Below are 19,391 nucleotides of genomic sequence, written 5' to 3'. Positions count from 1 at the left end.
TTTGTTTTGGTGAGGAAGAGACCTCAGTGGCTAAATCGGCCCCCGGTTAAAACCTCCAGAACGTCTAAATCAGAAATAAGGTGAGCACACGTTATCAGACAAAAAGGGTGAGGCCACAATAGCATGTAGTGGGCCAGCTACCTGTCTGCGACATGTCAAACACTGCAGGAGAAACACTATTTGTAACGTGAAACTGCTTTATTAAGTGTTTTTGCTGTGTTGTTGTTTTAATTGCTTGGTCCATTTGTTTTAAAGAGGAAGAGACCTCTGTGGATTATTCAGCTCCTGGTAAAACCTCCTGAACAATGAACACTGAAGGAACTCTGACCAAGAGAAATTTCAGCTAGCTGTAATTCTGCAGTCCAAGATACCATTAAATCCCCCAAAATCTTACACACTCAACCTTTGAGTTGTTTTGACATGAGTCATGATGACTTCCTTATAATGTCCACATCATGCTTCAGTTCCTCTGGAACAGCAAGTTGGTCTCACCAAAACCCAAACAGATACTGGGTTTCTGTCTAAGAAATCTTCTTTGGAAGTACTTTCTGGATGATGTAATGATGTTGTTTATTTCTGTATGGTAACACAGTCTTAGGAATGTACATGGCTTTGTATACCGGTTGTCCTGGAGATGTGGGTGTGTGCAGCAGCAAATGTTTTGATGAGTCGTGTTGAATTCCTTTCACCTCCACCTCCCACTGCATCACTTTCTTATCTATACAGCCCTGGAACAGTCAGTTTGACTTCTTGACATATTTGAACATTAAAGGAGCTCTCCACTAATTGTACACGTAGAGTTTACTTGTCATGAAGAGTGCTACTCAGCCTGTGAAAACAGTTGTATAATGTGCTGTGTAGCTGTGAAAGGAGCTTTCACTGATGTCATCAGGGTTATTTAAGATTATTTCAGAGCTTAACATGGATAAGTAAAAGCTTGTGTTCTGAACGTTGGTTGTGGAGCAGAGATCATCTACCAGCTGTAGATTAGTGGTGTAAGAAAATATCCATACTTTGAAATATCGCAACATTTCGTTTTGCAATACTGTATCGATTCTCAAAAGTACTATATTGATATTTAATCAGTAGTTTTAATGCAAACATTTCTGGCAGTGGTTATTTTGTGTGTTGTATTTAACCCTCCTACCGCTAGTTACCAGCAGTCACATGGCAGTTTGACTATTCCACTCCACTGAAACAACAAGATCTCGCGAGCGTAAAAGCCTTGGCAAACTCTGGAGTCTCGTGTTAGCAAACACGGGTGACCGATGGCTGAATCTGAGTCCATGAAATACATAAATTCGATTCTTTTGAAAAAAAAAAAAAATTAGATTTATCACCTTGCTTAAAGTATTGCAATATATCGCAATATATCAAATCGTCACCTCTGTATCGTGATATGTATTGTATCCCTAGATTCTTGCTGTGATGAACTGGCTCAGTGTTCAGACAAACAAGGGAGACCACACAAGTAATTCGGGTTAAAGTAAAATAAATTTATTTAACCAATATCAAACATTACTGAAAATAAGCTGGAAAGTGTAAATCAGTATTATCAGTAATGTAGGGAGTGCTTGGGTGGAATGAATGTGTGGTGTAGGTGAGTGTGAGTGAAAGCAAATCAAACATAACAAAACAACCCACAAACCCTGTTTGTCAGGAGCAGAGAGAGACTGGAACTGATACATCCAGTCCTCTATATAGACTCAGTGGCTAATTCAGAAAACTGGATTCAAGTGTGGCTCATCTTCCAGCCACACCTCTGCATGCTGGCCCGCCTCCTGCAGAGGAGCAGGAAAAAGAACACAGGAACAACCACCAAAGAGGGAGGGTTCGTCACACTTGCCAATACACACCCCTAGATGCTTTTGCAATGTATGGGAATTGCATGATCCGGTGTTTTTGGAGCTTGACCCATACTAGAAAATAAGGCCCAATTCCAGTCTGGCCCCTGTAATGTCTCCCTACCCTCTTCTTCTCTGTTTTGTGGAGGATCTCCCCAAACCAATTAGCAGGGAGTGAACATGGGTTATAAAACTGCCCAACAACAAGTCTGTATTGATGCTGACTTACAAACCGCACTCCTCTCAAGCGCAGCACATTTTGTGTCCAGGATAGAGGAAAAGCCACACAGTGAGAGTACTGTGCTATTATTTCCGAAGAACATGGGTGGATTATGAGACAGTGGACCCTTGGGGACAGATATTTTATTTTATTTTTTTATTTAATCTTTATTTAATCAGGCAGTCTCATTGAGATCAAGATCTCTTTTTCAAGAGACCTGAGAACAAAGCAACATCCATAACAATAAAAACACACAGACACAAGCAGGAACAACACAACAAGGAATTAATAAAAACAATTACATGAATCATGAAAAACATCGGATAGAGAAGCTTTAAAAACTCCAAGAGGAACAAGAGATTCAAGTTTGAGGGTCGATTGTAACTCGTTCCATTTAAAAGGTGCATAGTACCTGAAACCAGATCTACCAACATTTGTGCGCATACATGGGATATCTAAGGTTAGGTAGTTACTGGATTGTGTACTGTAGTTACTGGATTTGAAAGAGAGAAGAGATGTGAGGTAGTTTGGTAGCTTTAACAGTAGAGCTTTAAAAATAAATAGCATGAGATGAATATTTCCTCTTGTCTGTAAGGAAGTCCATCCAACTGTTTGATACAGAGAACAATGATGAGTACGAAATGCGTCATTTGTGATAAACCGTAATGCACTGTGATACACAGGGTTTAACTGCTGAAGTGTTGATGGAGCAGCATGACAATACAGAATGTCACCATAGTCCAGAACAGACATGAAGGCGGACTGCACAATAGTTTTACGGCTGGAAGAAGAGAGACAGCCTTTAATTCTATACAGGAAGCCTAGTTTGATTTTTAATTTTTGAGTCAACTGTTGAATATGAGTCTTGAATGTTAGTCGACTGTCAAGTGTAATTCCGAGATATTTGTAGGACTCACCTGAGTAATATGGCTGCCATTTAAAGTTTTGATGGCAGGATATTCCGAGTCACTGGTGGAGGTAGAGAATACCATAGGCCCGTTTCCACTGAAGAAGTTCCTGGTACTATTTGGGGGGCAGGAAATACTACAGGAACACCCTCTCGCTCGGCCCTCTCAACCGCCGTGTCTCCACTGAGAGAGTGGAGTAGGAGGAAGGTTCCTGTAAAGTTACGGGCTCTGGATGTGACGTAATCATTGCGCAACCATTTTGGCCGGGGGACGTAGGGACGCCGTTAGCCGATAGCGGTGTCTGTAATAACTCACTAAATGGCCCGTGAAGAAAATATTTTTTCCAGTGGATGTCTTAGTTACAACATGATTGAGCTAAATGGAGTAGTTTCATGTCGTATCCGACAACGGGAGGCTTTTAACAGATGACATCCTGATGTTAGCTTTGATGCTGCTGTTAGCTGATGCTTTCTAGACATCGTGATTTCCCATAACTGAATAAATACCACACATATCAACACAAAACTGCTTTGCTAGCTCAATCATGTTGTAACTAAGATATCCGCTAGAAAGAATATTTTTTTCACGGGCCATTTAGTGAGTTTTTTTTACATGGCAGCGAAAGCTATATGAACGAGCTAACCCTCGTCTGCTGAGTTTTAAAAATGACGGCTATTTTGTTGCTTTCTGTTGACGTCACATCCCTCCTTGAGTATATCCAATCAGCACCAAGTAATCCCCAAGCCCCAGCCGGGAGTCTTTCGGGGCTGTTTTGAGTACCTAGGGACCTAGGCAGGGACTTGTTTAGCCCCCGCAAAAGTTCCGGAACTCTGTCCTTCGGGGGTGGTTCCTGCGGTGGAGACACGCACCAACGGCCCCGGCCCCGTAAAATTACCCCTCATGAACTTGGTCTTTTCTGCATTTAAAACTAGTCTGTGATTAATGAGTGATTGTTGAAAATCACCAAAAGCAGACTGTAGATGACTCAGAGCCTGGGCTGGAGTGGAGCCCGAAGCATATAAAATAGTATCATCAGCAAAAAAATGGACGTTGAAGTATTGATTATTAATAACCATATTATTTATGTATAACGTGAACAACAGTGGACCGAGGATAGACCCCTGTGGCAACCCGTTTCTGATGACTAGTTGGCTTGACTGGGTACCATCAGCGACCATAGTCTGAGTTCTCTATGTAAGGTAAGAATGGAACCAATCACTTGTGGCTTCATCGAGACCTATGGACTGTAATTTATGGAGAAGGATTTTATGATCTACAGTATCAAAAGCTTTTGAGAGGTCGATGAAGAGGGCGGCACAAAATTGTTTATTATCCAGGGAGGAGACAATGTTATCGATAACTGAAGCTGCAGCTGTTATGGTGCTGTGACCCGGGCGAAAACCAGACTGTTGTGGCTGTAGTAGGTTGAGAGAGTCAATAAAGGTGCGTAGTTGAGAATTAACTAATGATTCAAGAAGTTTCGCAAAGAGAGGTAATTTAGATATTGGATGGTAGTTGTTAAGATTGCAGTCATCTCCACTTCTGTGTAATGGTAATACTGTGGCACTTTTCCATGAAGCTGGAATCCTGCCTGTTAAAAAGGTTTGATTAAAAATATGAGCTAGATGAGAGCAGATGAAGGGGGCACTTAGACGGAGGAGATATGAGTCAAGATTGTCTGCACCAGTGTTTTTGCATGACTTTAACCTAAGGAGAGCTTTGTGTACATCTACACTACTGACCAGGTTAAAGGAAAATGTGCCCTCAGCAGAGGCTGAGGCATTGGAGACTTCCTCTGCTGGACGGACGTGGTAACTGTTTGTAGTGGGATGTGCAGATATATTAAATAAAAGACCAGAGGAGAGGAAATGGTGATTTAAAGCTTCAACTATGGATGGTCTATCAGTAATATGACCAGATACTAGTTTGATTTGAGGTGGGAGGTGTGACTGTGAAGAATTCTTAAGTGAAGCTATGGTGTTCCAAAATTTGGTGGAGCTGTTGCAGGCAGAGAGAGCTGATTGATAATAATTTGATTTGGCTTTCCTGATCATGCTGATGCAGATGTTTCTTTGTTGTCTGAAGTGTAACCAGTCATCAGGGGTGCCACTGGATCGAGCCTTGGACCAGGCTTTGTCTCTGCTGTGTATTACATCTGAGAGTTGTGGGGAAAACCAAGGACTGTATCTGTTTTTGATTCTATGTTTTTTGAAAGGGGCATGTCTGTCAGCTTTAACATTAAAGGATTGTGAAAAGATTTCCAGTGCCATGGAGGGATCAGTAATGGAGAAAATATTATTTATATTAGAGACCAGTAAATCATTTAAAAAGTCCTGAAGATTGAAGTGCTTATAATTTCTTGTGGTGATGATTTGTGATTGAGATTTGGGTAATTTGGTGTCTCTGATGCAGGCAATGGGACAATGATCACTAATATTAAGAGCCAAAACTCCAGAGGCAGGGTATTTGTGTGGTCTGTTAGTGAGTATAATATCTATTAATGTGGATTTATTTGGGTTTTTGAAATTAGGTCTGAAAGAGGTTAAGTTCTGGGCACTGTTCCTTTAATTTATTAGAGCTGTCAGAGAGCCAGTCCAGGTTTAGATCACCCATTATAGTCAACTCAGAAGAGGCATGCAGTGACCAGAGTTTGGCAATATCTTCCAAGGCATCAGAGTGTGCTGAGGGGGGGTGATACATGCCAACAATGGTCACCTGAATATCTCCACCAAGAGAGATCTTTAATACAATATATTCAAACTTATTTGGTTCTTAACAGGAAGTGATTTTTTGGACAGAGAGGCATTCTTTTACATATATTAAAACTCCACCACCCTTACTTTTCCTGTCACATCTGAATGAATTGTAACCATTTATACCAATGTATTGATTTGGGATTTAATTTGACAGCCATGATTCAGTTAAAACCAGGACGTCTGGGGAGGTTGACTGTAATAGGATTTGGATATGGTCCATTTTTGGGAGCAGGCTTCTGATGTTTAAATGAAGCAGCCCAAGGCCACGGCGTAATTTGAAGCCTTGAGAGTCAAGCTCAAGTGTTACATGTTCAGTAGCGGTATCGAGGGGTGGACGGGTGGACACAGTAGACATAGGAGGGTAAGTGAGATTTTTATGTACAGGAAACTGAGGTCGGTTTTTATGTCTAGCTAGACGGCCAGGATAAAAAATAACAGGAATGGCATTAATAATGGGTCCTGGTTTATGAATGATGAAGTTACTGATTGATGGTGAGCATGTTAATGGTTTGGTTGTTGTACCTTCATGCACCTGGTGATTCACAGGAGCGAAGCGTGAGTTCAATGTTCATGGATAGCAGACAAGAACCTGCAAAGTTGGGGTGGAGTCGATCATGTTTAAATAGATCCACTCTGTAGTAGAAGGTGGTGAAGTTGTCCACGTAGGGGATGTTTTTGGAGCACTAGTAGCCAGAAATGGTCCAGAAATTATGCATTGTTTCTTTGCTTGTGTGACACTGTCTATGAGGTGGACAAAATCATCCTTAAGTTTCTCTGACTGTTGTAATTTAAGGTCACATGTGCTGACGTGAACAATGACAGTTGATACAGACTGGTGATGACGTAACAGCTGGAGGGTGGAGTTGTTTATGTCCTTAACGAGCGCACCTGGGTGGCAGGAGGTGTGGCACCCTCTGATGCGCACGTGTCGGACCATGGAGGACCCGACAATAAGCATGGTCGGATGGCTGGTACGGTTGTCACCAGTAACTGCGTCAGTGGACGACCTCGGGTGTGCAGGGAAGGGAGGTGGAGGTCCAGAGCATTTCCCGGGTGGGAGCGGGAAGTGATGGTGCTGTGTTTCCCCTTGTGATGAGCTGCCTGCATAGGTCCGGCGAAATGCAAAAGGCCCCACCACCTCTCCTACATAGGAGCAAGACCAGGCATGTGCACAGAGAGACCCCAAGTGGTGCTCAAGCACCTGGCCTTTAGCCCTCTGACTACATGAGTGCCCTTTCTGCAAGACATTACTTTTCTAATTTAATTTAATGTTCAAAACACACATTATTTGTCTTGTACTGCCCATTTCTGCAACACCCCTGTCTGAAACCTGTGTTTGGGCTTATGTCCCACCTCCCCAGCAGCCCAGTCTGCTCTGATTGGTCAGCTCGCTCCGTCTGTTGTGATTGGTGCAACGCTTAGAGCGTGTATCGGAAACATCACGTCCCTTACCTTATCTGATTTCACCTCCGGAGACTGCTGGTAACATAGGTGTCTATGGTCGGTAACAACAACTGAGGCTAAGCTAACAATGGTGGCTTTTCGCCCTCATCAATTTAAGTGAAGAAACACAAGCCGATACACAACATTAGCGCAGGACGTTTCACAGTGGTAAGTTTTTATTTTGTAGCTGTCTTAGATTGCAGCTGTAACATGATAACATGATCTGACTGAATGAAGTTGAAAATGTCTGCTGCAGTGTACAAAAGGTTTCTAACAATATAGTCACTTATTCAGGGTGTCCGCGGGGTCTTAAAAAGTATTAAAAGTTGATAAATCAAATGTCGGAAAATTAAGGCCCTTAAAAAGTATTAAAAAATCTTAATCACGATTTTATGAAGTATTAAATTTTCTTGGCATTCAAGCTTTGTCAAAAAGTATCCATGAATGTATAATTTATTTTCCTCCTCGCGACTATTACAAACAACGATGTGTAGGTAGGCACACTCGGACTGCCGCTCGGGGCTGTGCACGTACCTGTGCGACATCATGTGACGGTGCACGTCCAGGCGCCAAACAGAGGAGCAAAAGACAATAAAAATGGGGAAATGCAAGTTCGCTGACTCCTGGCCAGAGTCCTACACTGGGTCGGGTACCCGCAAAAACAGCTGATTTGCGGGTGGTTTTTTAAAAAACATTTTTTCCCGGGTTCGGATCTGGGTGGAAAAAATAACATGCGGGTCGGATCGCGGGTTTTAGATAAACACATCAGTCATTAGTTGGGTAAACTACAGATAACTATCTTGGTCATTAGGTTCATTCGAGATGAGCCAGTCCAGCGCAGATTCGATCACCGGCGATCGGCGCACAATGCATGCCGGTTAGTTTTGTGTCCGACTTCATCCCGACTTGCTCTGACGTATTACAAAAGTGGACGGTGATAAAACCGCGAGAACGAGGCGGCCGCAGTTTTTAGAGCCAGGCGCTGCAGTTGCTCTCCACCGACTGCACCGCCTGGCTCTCACCTGATCTAACAGCCGATTGGTTCAGATGTCGACTCAACAAGATGACGTTTTAGATAAACTACTCATTTTTGTTGAATTTTAGAGATTAAGATTGTATTTGTCTGACCTGAAGGTTTATTCTGTGAACAGAAAACATTTTGTGTGACTGATGGTGAAAACAAACTGATATATGGGCCTGATCACTTTTTTAATGAATTGACATCATTCCAGACAGGATGTAAGTGTGTCTGTGACTTCCTGCACGGACTGAAGGCTGCTGGAAACTGTTGGGAAACTGTCCGACTTCACCGCAGCTTTTTGTCACCGCCCCCCCGCTGCGGCCGCCTGCTCTCGTCTACTTTTCAGGCGAGGCGCAGTTCATCTCGAACGAGCCTAATATTTACTCTCTGAGGATCGCCTCTGCTATTTCGCAGCGGTCATTGGTTCAGCTGTTTACACGCATTTCACCATCTAATAACACAATTTGTGATTGGACGACAGAATCAACATGGCTGCCACCATCTAACAAGCGCCGCTTCCAAAACAGTAAATAATTATTTAGGTAGCTATTTGAGAAATAAGTGGATAAAACGTACAACTATCACTTTATAATGTTTCTAAAGTGTTTCCTTGATGGATTACTTCTCTCCTCGATGGATTCTAAAAACACGTGATGGCTCGTAACTGCTGAACGTCGCTCTGGACAGAAAGTAAGTCTATTATTACACATGTAGCCTAAAGTTCCTTTACATAAATTAAAAGTTTAAAAGCATTAAACGTAACAAACGAGTGCTTTTACACTCGTATGGGAGAAGAACACAGAGGGTTGATGATGGAGCTGAAGTCAGGTTTTTATTGTACATAAAAGGCTTTTCTCGCAGCGCCGCCATGGAAATAGAGCAGTGGGCTGAAGCAGAGTGGCGCGGCGGCTGGCGCCAGTGTCGGTTGGTTCATAGAATATAATGGAGACAGGCGTTTTGACGCACGACGTACGGCGGCGGTGTGTGTTGCACTTGAGAGCTGCTTCATTCAGGTCGTTGTTTACTTACTGGCACCTTAACTGTGGCGATATGCTGTTCAATATTCAGCCAATATGACCCAAAATGATTACTTTAAATCCAGGTTACGGGTCGGGCTGCGGGTCGTGTTTCAACGGGTCGGACCAGGTTGCGGTACTAATTGGCCTGATGCACGGGTTTGCGGTTCGGGTGTGGGTTTGTACGTCGCCGGGGCGGGGTGGGGCGGGGCGGGGCGGATCTTGAAAACTGGACCCGTGCAGGACTCTGCTCCTGGCTGGAGATGCCAGAGTTTAAAGATTGGATAAAGACGGTCGAAGGTAATAACCGGGAAGCCCATTGCAAATACTGCAAAAAGGAAGATAAGCATAGCCTTGATGGGAATAAATGCACTTAAATTCCACATGCAAGGGGCTAGCCATAAGGCTGCCGTTAGCTACAGAGAGCAGCAGCTCTCCATTTCAAGTTTCTGCAGTCCTCCAGCGCTACGACCAGGTAACGTGACGTGACAGCAAACACATCTGCGACTGCTGTAGAGCTTTGTTACTTATTATGACCTAAGGTATTGTATTTTAATAAACCTGCCTTTGGTTTAATTTATTCTTTCAAGCTTTATTCCTTCTCATCTTATCTGAGTTCTGTTGTATGTTTGTGCTCCATAGATTTAATTGCAAACTACAACTGTTTAGTAAGTTAAAGATGCGTTGCTGCTAACGACAGCTTGAAGTGACGATGAGGTCTTAAGGTTTTTTTGGAAGGTCTTAAAAAGTCTTAAAAAGGTATTGAAATTAACCTCAGGATTCCTGCATGTACCCTGTTATTACATAATGTGGAAACACCAACAGCAGCACTCAGCTGTTACATGATGTAGTGTAAAGCATAATTCCTTTATTTTTTATCTAAGTAGGCTTATCTATGATCAGACTAATTAGGGGCCGGGCAGCCTAAGCTGCCAGGACCCTATTGTTATCCTGCATGTTCTTCTTCTTCTTCTTCTTTCTTCTTCTTCCGAGGAAATCCTATTTCCCATGCGCAAAAAATCACCAAACTTTGCATAAAGGTCCAGTCTCATGCCAGATTGCCTCAGCTGCAAACACAGGCCAATAGTCCTGATGGTGGCGCTACAGCAAGCCTCTAAAATTGCAAATTATGAAGTCCATTGCTGTTTTTTTTTTTTTCAAAAACTGTAAAACTTATTAAACCTATCTCCTCCGGTGACCGGCTTAGTCAGTTTGTGAAGCTACATGTGACATTTACCTTTGCCAGTTAGCACAGTGAGATAGAGGATGGTTCTTGGTGTTGAAGATTGTGGGTTCAAGCCTCAGCTCATGCAGCATTTCCATATGAGAAATCTACCCAAACTTTTCATAAAGGTCCAGTCCCATGCCAGATGTCCTCAACTGGAAACACAAGACAATAGTCCTGATGGTGGCACTACAGCAAGCCTCTAAATTTCAAAACTTTGAAAATTCGTAACAAATCAACAATATGTGCTACAGCTTTGGAACTTTCACTTTGAAATTTGCTTTTCCATGGCATGGATGGCTACTGTCTGGCACCCTGATGCTTGGCTTAGTCAATTTGTGAAGCCACACATGACCTGTCACTTGCTAATTAGCTCAATGAGATAGAAGACGGACCTCAGTGAGTTCAAGCCTCAGCTAAGGCAGAACGGACATTCTAATGTCAAAGTCCTATGTTCAGGCATCATGCTATGTGGATTAGAGACTACTGTGCTGACCTTCGGAGCTCAGAACGAATTTAATTAGAAGCATTCGATGGGGGGGGGGTTAAAAAAAAAATTATGACAAAAACGTAGTTTCTTCCAACACTACAATTAAGATAAAAATATACACAAACGAAAAAACACTAATGGTCAGTGATAAGTAGTGTTTAACTTTTGATTGAACACTAAATTAATTAAAACTCTCGGCGCACACTGCAGCACAATCAAACAGATGCGCAACTCAGAATGCGCAGCATCAGAAGTGTCCAGACTCAGAGCGGACAGGTGGAACTGGAAAATGCATATTTTACATCAATAAAATCTATTTTATCATTATTTTGAGTCACATCGTTGAAAGAATTTAGTCGTCTGTGTTCAAGCAGGATAATAGCAGGTCTCCATTGTGCGTCGGGCTTTCTATTTCCTTGTCGGAGATTTTTTCTTTTTTAATTACATGATAACCACACATCTGATGACCTCTTGGACATGTCTGCCAGCTCTGAGTGCGCTCGTTGTCAGTATCGGACTGGTGGGGGTTAGTGTTGCGTTTAAGGCCTCAGCCCTACTACTAAGGTTAAAATAATTATGATCCCGGCAGTTTTGCAGAGAGACAAATACTCTTTATCAACCCTTTTCCCTGTTATCCCTTGTCTCTTTTCCCTGTTTATGTGGCTTAGCTATCAGTCAATATGCAGAGTCTATCCAATAGCTACTTTTACATTTTAAAAAATGTTTTCATCTTTGTCACCATGGATAATGTTTAGCTTTAAGCTAGATCAGGCCAGTTTGTTCATACTTGCTAGCAGTTAATGTTATTATTTTCTTGTTCTTGAGTTTTTTCTTTCCTTTGTATATTATGAGTCTGATCACTTCAGCCACTCATCCACAATTTGAAGGGCATGCCATAATTATATGATGTAACTTCTATGTTGTGATATGCTTTGTTTTAGTGTGTGTGTTGCTCAGAATTGCATAATTTTACCTAAAATTGCCTGGCCCCGACCATTGCTGCGCAGCAGCTATAATTTAGCTTGTATTGGGTAGTAATACCAATTCTACACATTTCCTGTTGAAACGACAAACGTTTTAACCCGTGAATTCATCAGTTTTACCACAGCAGATTGAGATGACAGATTTCTTTATTATACAAAAACAAATTAATAGAAATAAGTGGTACATTCAATGTGCAGTATGCCTTGTGTCTTTTTTACTTATTAGGTTTTGGGGTAATGAACCAGGTTCCAGTTCATCCTGCATGTTTGATACACTATCCGGGCCTGGAGCCTGACTGTTTGAATCTGTACACCCTGCAGAACATCCACAACATTTACAGGTATGACTATGGACCCTTGAGGCATAGAACTGAAGAAGAGTATGTTTTTATGACATGTAATGAGATACAACTGTGTAAACTCAATTCTGAACACTAAGGTTTCATGATACCAAAAAAAAAACAAACCCACTTAAAAAGAAATGACAAATAAGTCTTTTGTCAAAAGAACTTTATTTTTAGCAAATGTAAAAAATGAAAACTACAAAAACTTTGTAAATAATATACAATAGATAGATACATGAATATAAATACAGCAGCGTTTTATCTGCAACACTAATAGTGTCCAACTCTCCCCCTTCAGGTGTCCATCCCGTCCTGTTTTGTACTACCGAGTACGCTAGGAGGTTCCAGATCCGGCTGGTCACTTTGTTGGCCTCGTGCTGCCCCTTAGCTGAAGTCAGAGACATGTATGGCAACCACTTCCTCCTCTTGGGGTGTCTCATACTGAGATGCCAGGTCCTTTGGGATGGGGATTTTGGGGAAGACAAGCCTCATGAGGTCATCTACAGTCTGTAAAATATTGAATTTAAATATTGATTTCCTTGTGTTTTTAAATTAAGTGCTTCCCTGAATCCACCTTTCTTGTAAATATTTATTAAAAAATAAGTGTTGCCACAACCATTTTAGATCTTTTATCTGATGTTATTATGTTGGTAATACAAATAAAATTATTTAAAAAATAACTGCATGTAGGGTCTGTTTTTACAGCCTTTGCTGAGGGTAAAACTAAACTAAAAGATTTTTTTTTGCTCAGATTCCTAATAACAGAGTTGCCAGGGTTACATGTTGAGTCATGAGGGTCTACTAGCTCTGTTTAAGTTTCTCCCTCTTTCTCCTCCAACTCAACATGAGGTCTCATACTTGGTTTGAAACCTATGCCCTTTATAGGTGTTGATGACAGCTGAAAGTCCAAATGAAAGAAAATATGTGTGCGTGTCTATATATATGTATATACACACATATATGTATATACAGTACAGGCCAAAAGTTTGGACACACCTTCTCATTCAATGCGTTTTCTTTATTTTCATGACTATTTACATTGTAGATTCTCACTGAAGGCATCAAAACTATGAATGAACACATGTGGAGTTATGTACTTAACAAAAAAAGGTGAAATAACTGAAAACATGTTTTATATTCTAGTTTCTTCAAAATAGCCACCCTTTGCTCTGATTACTGCTTTGCACACTCTTGGCATTCTCTCCATGAGCTTCAAGAGGTAGTCACCTGAAATGGTTTTCCAACAGTCTTGAAGGAGTTCCCAGAGGTGTTTAGCACTTGTTGGCCCCTTTGCCTTCACTCTGCGGTCCAGCTCACCCCAAACCATCTCGATTGGGTTCAGGTCCGGTGACTGAGGAGGCCAGGTCATCTGCCGCAGCACTCCATCACTCTCCTTCTTGGTCAAATAGCCCTTACACAGCCTGGAGGTGTGTTTGGGGTCATTGTCCTGTTGAAAAATAAATGATCGTCCAACTAAACGCAAACCAGATGGGATGGCATGTCGCTGCAGGATGCTGTGGTAGCCATGCTGGTTCAGTGTGCCTTCAATTTTGAATAAATCCCCAACAGTGTTACCAGCAAAACACCCCCACACCATCACACCTCCTCCTCCATGCTTCACAGTGGGAACCAGACATGTGAATCCATCCGTTCACCTTTTCTGCGTCTCACAAAGACACGGCGGTTGGAACCAAAGATCTCAAATTTGGACTCATCAGACCAAAGCACAGATTTCCACTGGTCTAATGTCCATTCCTTGTGTTTCTTGGCCCAAACAAATCTCTTCTGCTTGTTGCCTCTCCTTAGCAGTGGTTTCCTAGCAGCTATTTGACCATGAAGGCCTGATTGGTGCAGTCTCCTCTTAACAGTTGTTCTAGAGATGGGTCTGCTGCTAGAACTCTGTGTGGCATTCATCTGGTCTCTGATCTGAGCTGCTGTTAACTTGCGATTTCTGAGGCTGGTGACTCGGATGAACTTATCCTCAGAAGCAGAGGTGACTCTTGGTCTTCCTTTCCTGGGTCGGTCCTCATGTGTGCCAGTTTCGTTGTAGCGCTTGATGGTTTTTGCGACTCCACTTGGGGACACATTTAAAGTTTTTGCAATTTTCCGGACTGACTGACCTTCATTTCTTAAAGTAATGATGGCCACTCGTTTTTCTTTAGTTAGCTGATTGGTTCTTGCCATAATATGAATTTTAACAGTTGTCCAATAGGGCTGTCGGCTGTGTATTAACCTGACTTCTGCACAACACAACTGATGGTCCCAACCCCACTGATAAAGCAAGAAATTCCACTAATTAACCCTGATAAGGCACACCTGTGAAGTGGAAACCATTTCAGGTGACTACCTCTTGAAGCTCATGGAGAGAATGCCAAGAGTGTGCAAAGCAGTAATCAGAGCAAAGGGTGGCTACTTTGAAGAAACTAGAATATAAAACATGTTTTCAGTTATTTCACCTTTTTTTGTTAAGTACATAACTCCACATGTGTTCATTCATAGTTTTGATGCCTTCAGTGAGAATCTACAATGTAAATAGTCATGAAAATAAAGAAAATGCATTGAATGAGAAGGTGTGTCCAAACTTTTGGCCTGTACTGTATATACATATATATATATATATATATATATATACATATATGTATATATATGTGTGTATATATATACATAATTTATGTATGTGATAATGTGTTGCAGAAATATATATCCTGAAGCTTGTGGTTAACAACATTTCAGTATTGTAAAATATTTCCAGGTACTGTATCTCAAACAAAAACACATTTAATTTGTGTTACGTAGCTTTGCTTCTCGGGCTGCTCCCTCAGAGTAGCCCTGCACAGTTGTGTGCTGATCACCACCATCTTTTGAGATGCCACAAACTGTGTGCCCACTGAGATGGTTTGTGGAGGGTCCGTTTGGCATCCTACATCCTGGAATCTGGCTGTAGTGGAGAGGTGTTGGGCACCAGGGCCCTGCTGTGATGAGATAGATACTACTACTTTTATTGGTACTCGATTCAGTACTTTATCGGTACGATTATCAGTTCATTTTCATTTCTGAATAATTGAATAATTGAAAACTGAATATTTTGAATATAACTTAATGTTTCCAGAGCAGCAACATCACTATATAAATAATATTCCTGACATCACAATACTGAGCAAGTTTAGTTTTTAGTAGTCAGTAAAAGTCATTCCTCCTTTCCTCCTGTCCTCTGTCTGCGTATCTGAGGTGATATCAAGTAAGACCGGGGTGCCCCAAGGAACTGTTCTGGCACCATTCTTCTTCACCCTCTACACCTCTGATTTCCGGTTCAATTCTGGTTCCTGCCACCTCCAAAAGTTTTCCGACAACTCCTCTATAGTCAGGTGCATCAGCAATGATGACAAGGAGGAGTACCGAGGACTGACTGAGAGCTTTGTCGCGTGGAGCAACTGAAACCACCTTCAACTCAATCAGTAAGACTGAGGAGGTGGTGGTGGACTACCGGAGGAACCGGAGGCAACCTGCCTCAGTCATCATCCAGGGCGAGGAGGTGGAGATGATGGACTCCTGCAAGTACCTTGGGGTCCACATCAACAATAAACTGGACTGGACTCATAACACAGATGCCCTCTATAGGAAAGGACAGAGCAGGATGTTCTTCCTGAGGAGACTCACATCGTTTGGCGTCTGTAGTGGGCTACTCAAGACCTTCTACCAGTCTATGGTTGCCAGTGCACTCTTCTTTGTTGTAGTGTGCTGGTGGGGTGGAGTTAAGACTGGTGAGGTCAACAGGCTCAACAAGCTTGTGAGGAAAGCCCGCTCTGTGGTGGGACTGGACCTGGACAGTCTGGAGACAGTGGCTGAGAGGAGGGTGAAGGACCCCCTGCACGACAAGCTGTGGCTGATGGGCAGCTCATTCAGCCAGCGGATTATCCCACCCAGGTGCAGAACTGAACGATTCAGATGCTCCTTTGTGCCCACCGCCATCAGACTGTACAACAGCAGTTTGGCTTAAGCTACATCTAGCTCTGAAGGGACCTATCTTGCATTTGTCCAACAATGACACTTTATCTGCCACCTGTCACTTTATTTCATTCAACACTTTGTCTGCCATTTTTTAGTCACTTTATTAACTGATGTAGCAATTTTATTTTATCTTTTGTGATACTTGAATTTCCCCCTGGGGGATCAATAAAGTACATCTTATCTTATCTTGTCCTCTGTCCTGCTCCTTCTCTGCTGATGATTCACTGTGTGCAGGTAACATTAGTGCTGGTAGAGAGAGGAGGGGCTGTTTGTCTCAGCCAGCAGCTAAGTTTAAAAGTATCTGCCCAATGTTACGATAAGTGGCAAACTAAGTGAGTCTACATACAGACAGCTGTTGTTTTAGCTTATCAGTAACAATTTGCTATTAGCCGAACTAGGGTGCTGTCCTCGTGTAAGACATAATGTTAGTGTTGGTGGATGAGAGTCTGTGGATGGAGCATATTGAATATCAAACCCCTGCTGTGCTCATGCTTGCTGAACTCATGTATTGATAAATTATTGGCTTCTTACTTGCTAAGGTTTAATTGCACTTACAGTAGCTAATGAGTGTAGCTGCCGTCAACTTGAGTAATTTTTGAGTTGTCTTTACTTTGTTTCCACTGCAGCCACTCGGTGTGTGTGGATGTGTGTGTATGTGGAGGAGTTCAGCCCCGGCACAGAGCACAGATGAGAGGCTGCAGGATGATAATGAATTGAACCAAAATATGTAAAAGAACATACTGTCAGAGCTTATCAATATGCCTGTGGATATTCTCATTCATCCAGGTCATAGTTATCTCAAGGCAATTGAATCGAACGCAACTGGACTTGGTTTTGTCTTAGAAGACGTTTCACCTCTTATCCAAGAGGCTTCATCAGTTCATGCTTGTCTGACTAGGCTGGAACTAGTCTGACAAACTGGTGTGGAAGCACCCAGGTATTTAACCTCTGGGGAGGTCTTCACAAGGCCAATGATGTCACTGGTTCGTTAGTGCTCCAATGGTGTGTCAACGACAGTTGTTGAAACTCCTGCTGCAACGGTTGAGGGGGGCCCCTCAGCCCTCCTTGGGCTCCCCAAGATTCACAAAGAAGGGGCCCCCCTCAGACCCATTGTCAGCAGCATTAACTCGGTCACGTATAACATTGCCAAACATTTAGCCAACATCCTGGCTCCCTTGGTGGGCAATACGCCCCACCATATCCAGAACTCCATAGACTTTGTGAACAAAGTAAGAGGTTTAAAAATGGATCCAGATGATACCATGGTATCCTATGATGTGACTTCCCTGTTCACTTGCATTCCAACCATGGAGGCTTTGGAAACAGTCAGGCAACGGTTGATAGATGACAACACCCTCCACGACAGAACCAAGCTCAGCCCAGACCAGATATGCCAACTACTGGAGCTCTGCCTGAGCACTACCTATTTCAAATACAATGGCAATTTTTACAGACAGAAACATGGCTGTGCCATGGGCTCACCGGTATCTCCCATTGTGGCTAACCTGTACATGGAGGATGTAGAATACAGAGCATTGAACTCCTTTGAGGGAACAGCACTGAGCCACTGGTTCAGATATGTGGATGACACATGGGTTAAAATCAAAACTCAAGAGGTACAAGCTTTCACTGAACACATCAATTCAGTGGACAGAAACATCAAGTTCACAAGAGAAGATGTTAAGGAGAATAGTTTGCCCTTCTTGGATTGTGACGTGCACATTACAGAGGACAGAGGCCTCCACATTGGGGTATACAGGAAACCCACTCACACAGACCAATACTTACTGTTCGATTCTCACCAACCACTGGAACACAAACTAGGTGTTATCAGGACCCTACAACACAGAGCTGATAACGTACCTACCAGCACTCAGGCCCAAGGGAAAGAGCATGAACATCTGAGGGAGGCTCTAAAAACTTGTGGTTACCCCAGTTGGACCTTTGTGAAATCAGCAGCCTGTTCCAGAAAGAACAAGGTGGGTGATGAAGAAAAGAACAAGCGCAATAACATTGTCATCCCCTATGTGTCTGGGGTATCTGAAAAACTCAGGAGGATTTTCAGCAAACACCACATCCCTGTGTATTTCAAACCCAGTAACACACTCAGACAAAGACTGGTACACCCAAAAGACCGTACACCACACACTCAGAAGAGCAACCTAGTGTACGCTGTCCAATGCAGTGAGGAATGCCCAGACTTGTACATTGGTGAAACAAAACAACCACTAAACAAACGCATGGCCCAACATAGAAGGGACTCAGCTGTCTATCTACACCTCAAGGAGAAAGTACACTCCTTCGAAGACAGCAATGTGCACATTTTGGACAGGGAAGACCGATGGTTTGGAGCACTAACTAACCAGTGACATCATTGGCCTTGTGAAGACCTCCCCAGAGGTTAAATACCTGGGTGCTTCCACACCAGTTTGTCAGACTAGCCTAGTCAGACAAGCATGAACTGATGAAGCCTTTTGGATAAGAGGTGAAACGTCTTCTGAGACAAAACCAAGTCCAGTTGCGTTCGATTCAGTTGCCTTGAGATAGCTTATCAGTACTACGCTCTTTCATAATTTAGCCTCATCTAAAACGCTAAACACTGTTGTCCTCTCCCTGTAAAATCAGCAGACCAAACATACGTATTCAAACACATGTAGAGAGAGACAGACAGACACACACACACACACAATGGCCTTTCATCACACAAATACCTCCCCAGCTGTATAACTCAGACTAACTACAACATTTAGTAATGATATTTTGAGCGGCCTCCATGTAACAGAGCTCCAATTAAAAAAACACTTTGTGCATTTTCCATAAAACATACGATAAAAGCCGATTCACAATCACACTCCGCGTACAGCCACACATTTTGACAAATAAATGCAGGTCTGATTGCTGCCTGTCGGCTAATCGCTCGAGCTAGCGGCAGTTAGCGGCTGAGACCGGGCATTACAGATAGAAATGTTGAAACTTTTGTCAATATGGACATGTTGCACATTGTTAGCTCTGTTAGATTCTCCAGAATTTAATCATTAAATTCATCTTACTGAGTCTTGCAGTTTAACTTAATGAACAGCGCATAGCAAAAGCGTCATAACAATAACGTTCGCTTTGGTTTGCCAGTTAGCCG

General features: G+C 42.6%; 1 long non-coding RNA gene across 1 annotated transcript; it reads left to right on the top strand.

Annotated features, from left to right (window-relative positions):
- The first annotated feature begins 8,697 nt into the window (after positions 1-8,697).
- LOC117251928 (uncharacterized) lies at positions 8,698-13,117 on the top strand. Its single transcript, XR_004501277.2, has 3 exons — positions 8,698-8,882; positions 12,133-12,247; positions 12,549-13,117. It is a non-coding gene; the product is annotated as an uncharacterized LOC117251928 (long non-coding RNA).
- Positions 13,118-19,391: the final 6,274 nt, after the last annotated feature.

This window comes from Epinephelus lanceolatus, chromosome 9, assembly GCF_041903045.1.
Source record: "Epinephelus lanceolatus isolate andai-2023 chromosome 9, ASM4190304v1, whole genome shotgun sequence".
In the NCBI taxonomy this organism is placed as follows: domain Eukaryota; kingdom Metazoa; phylum Chordata; class Actinopteri; order Perciformes; family Serranidae; genus Epinephelus; species Epinephelus lanceolatus.
Note: the sequence above shows the minus strand (reverse complement) of the source record. Positions and strands in the feature narration are given on the sequence as shown.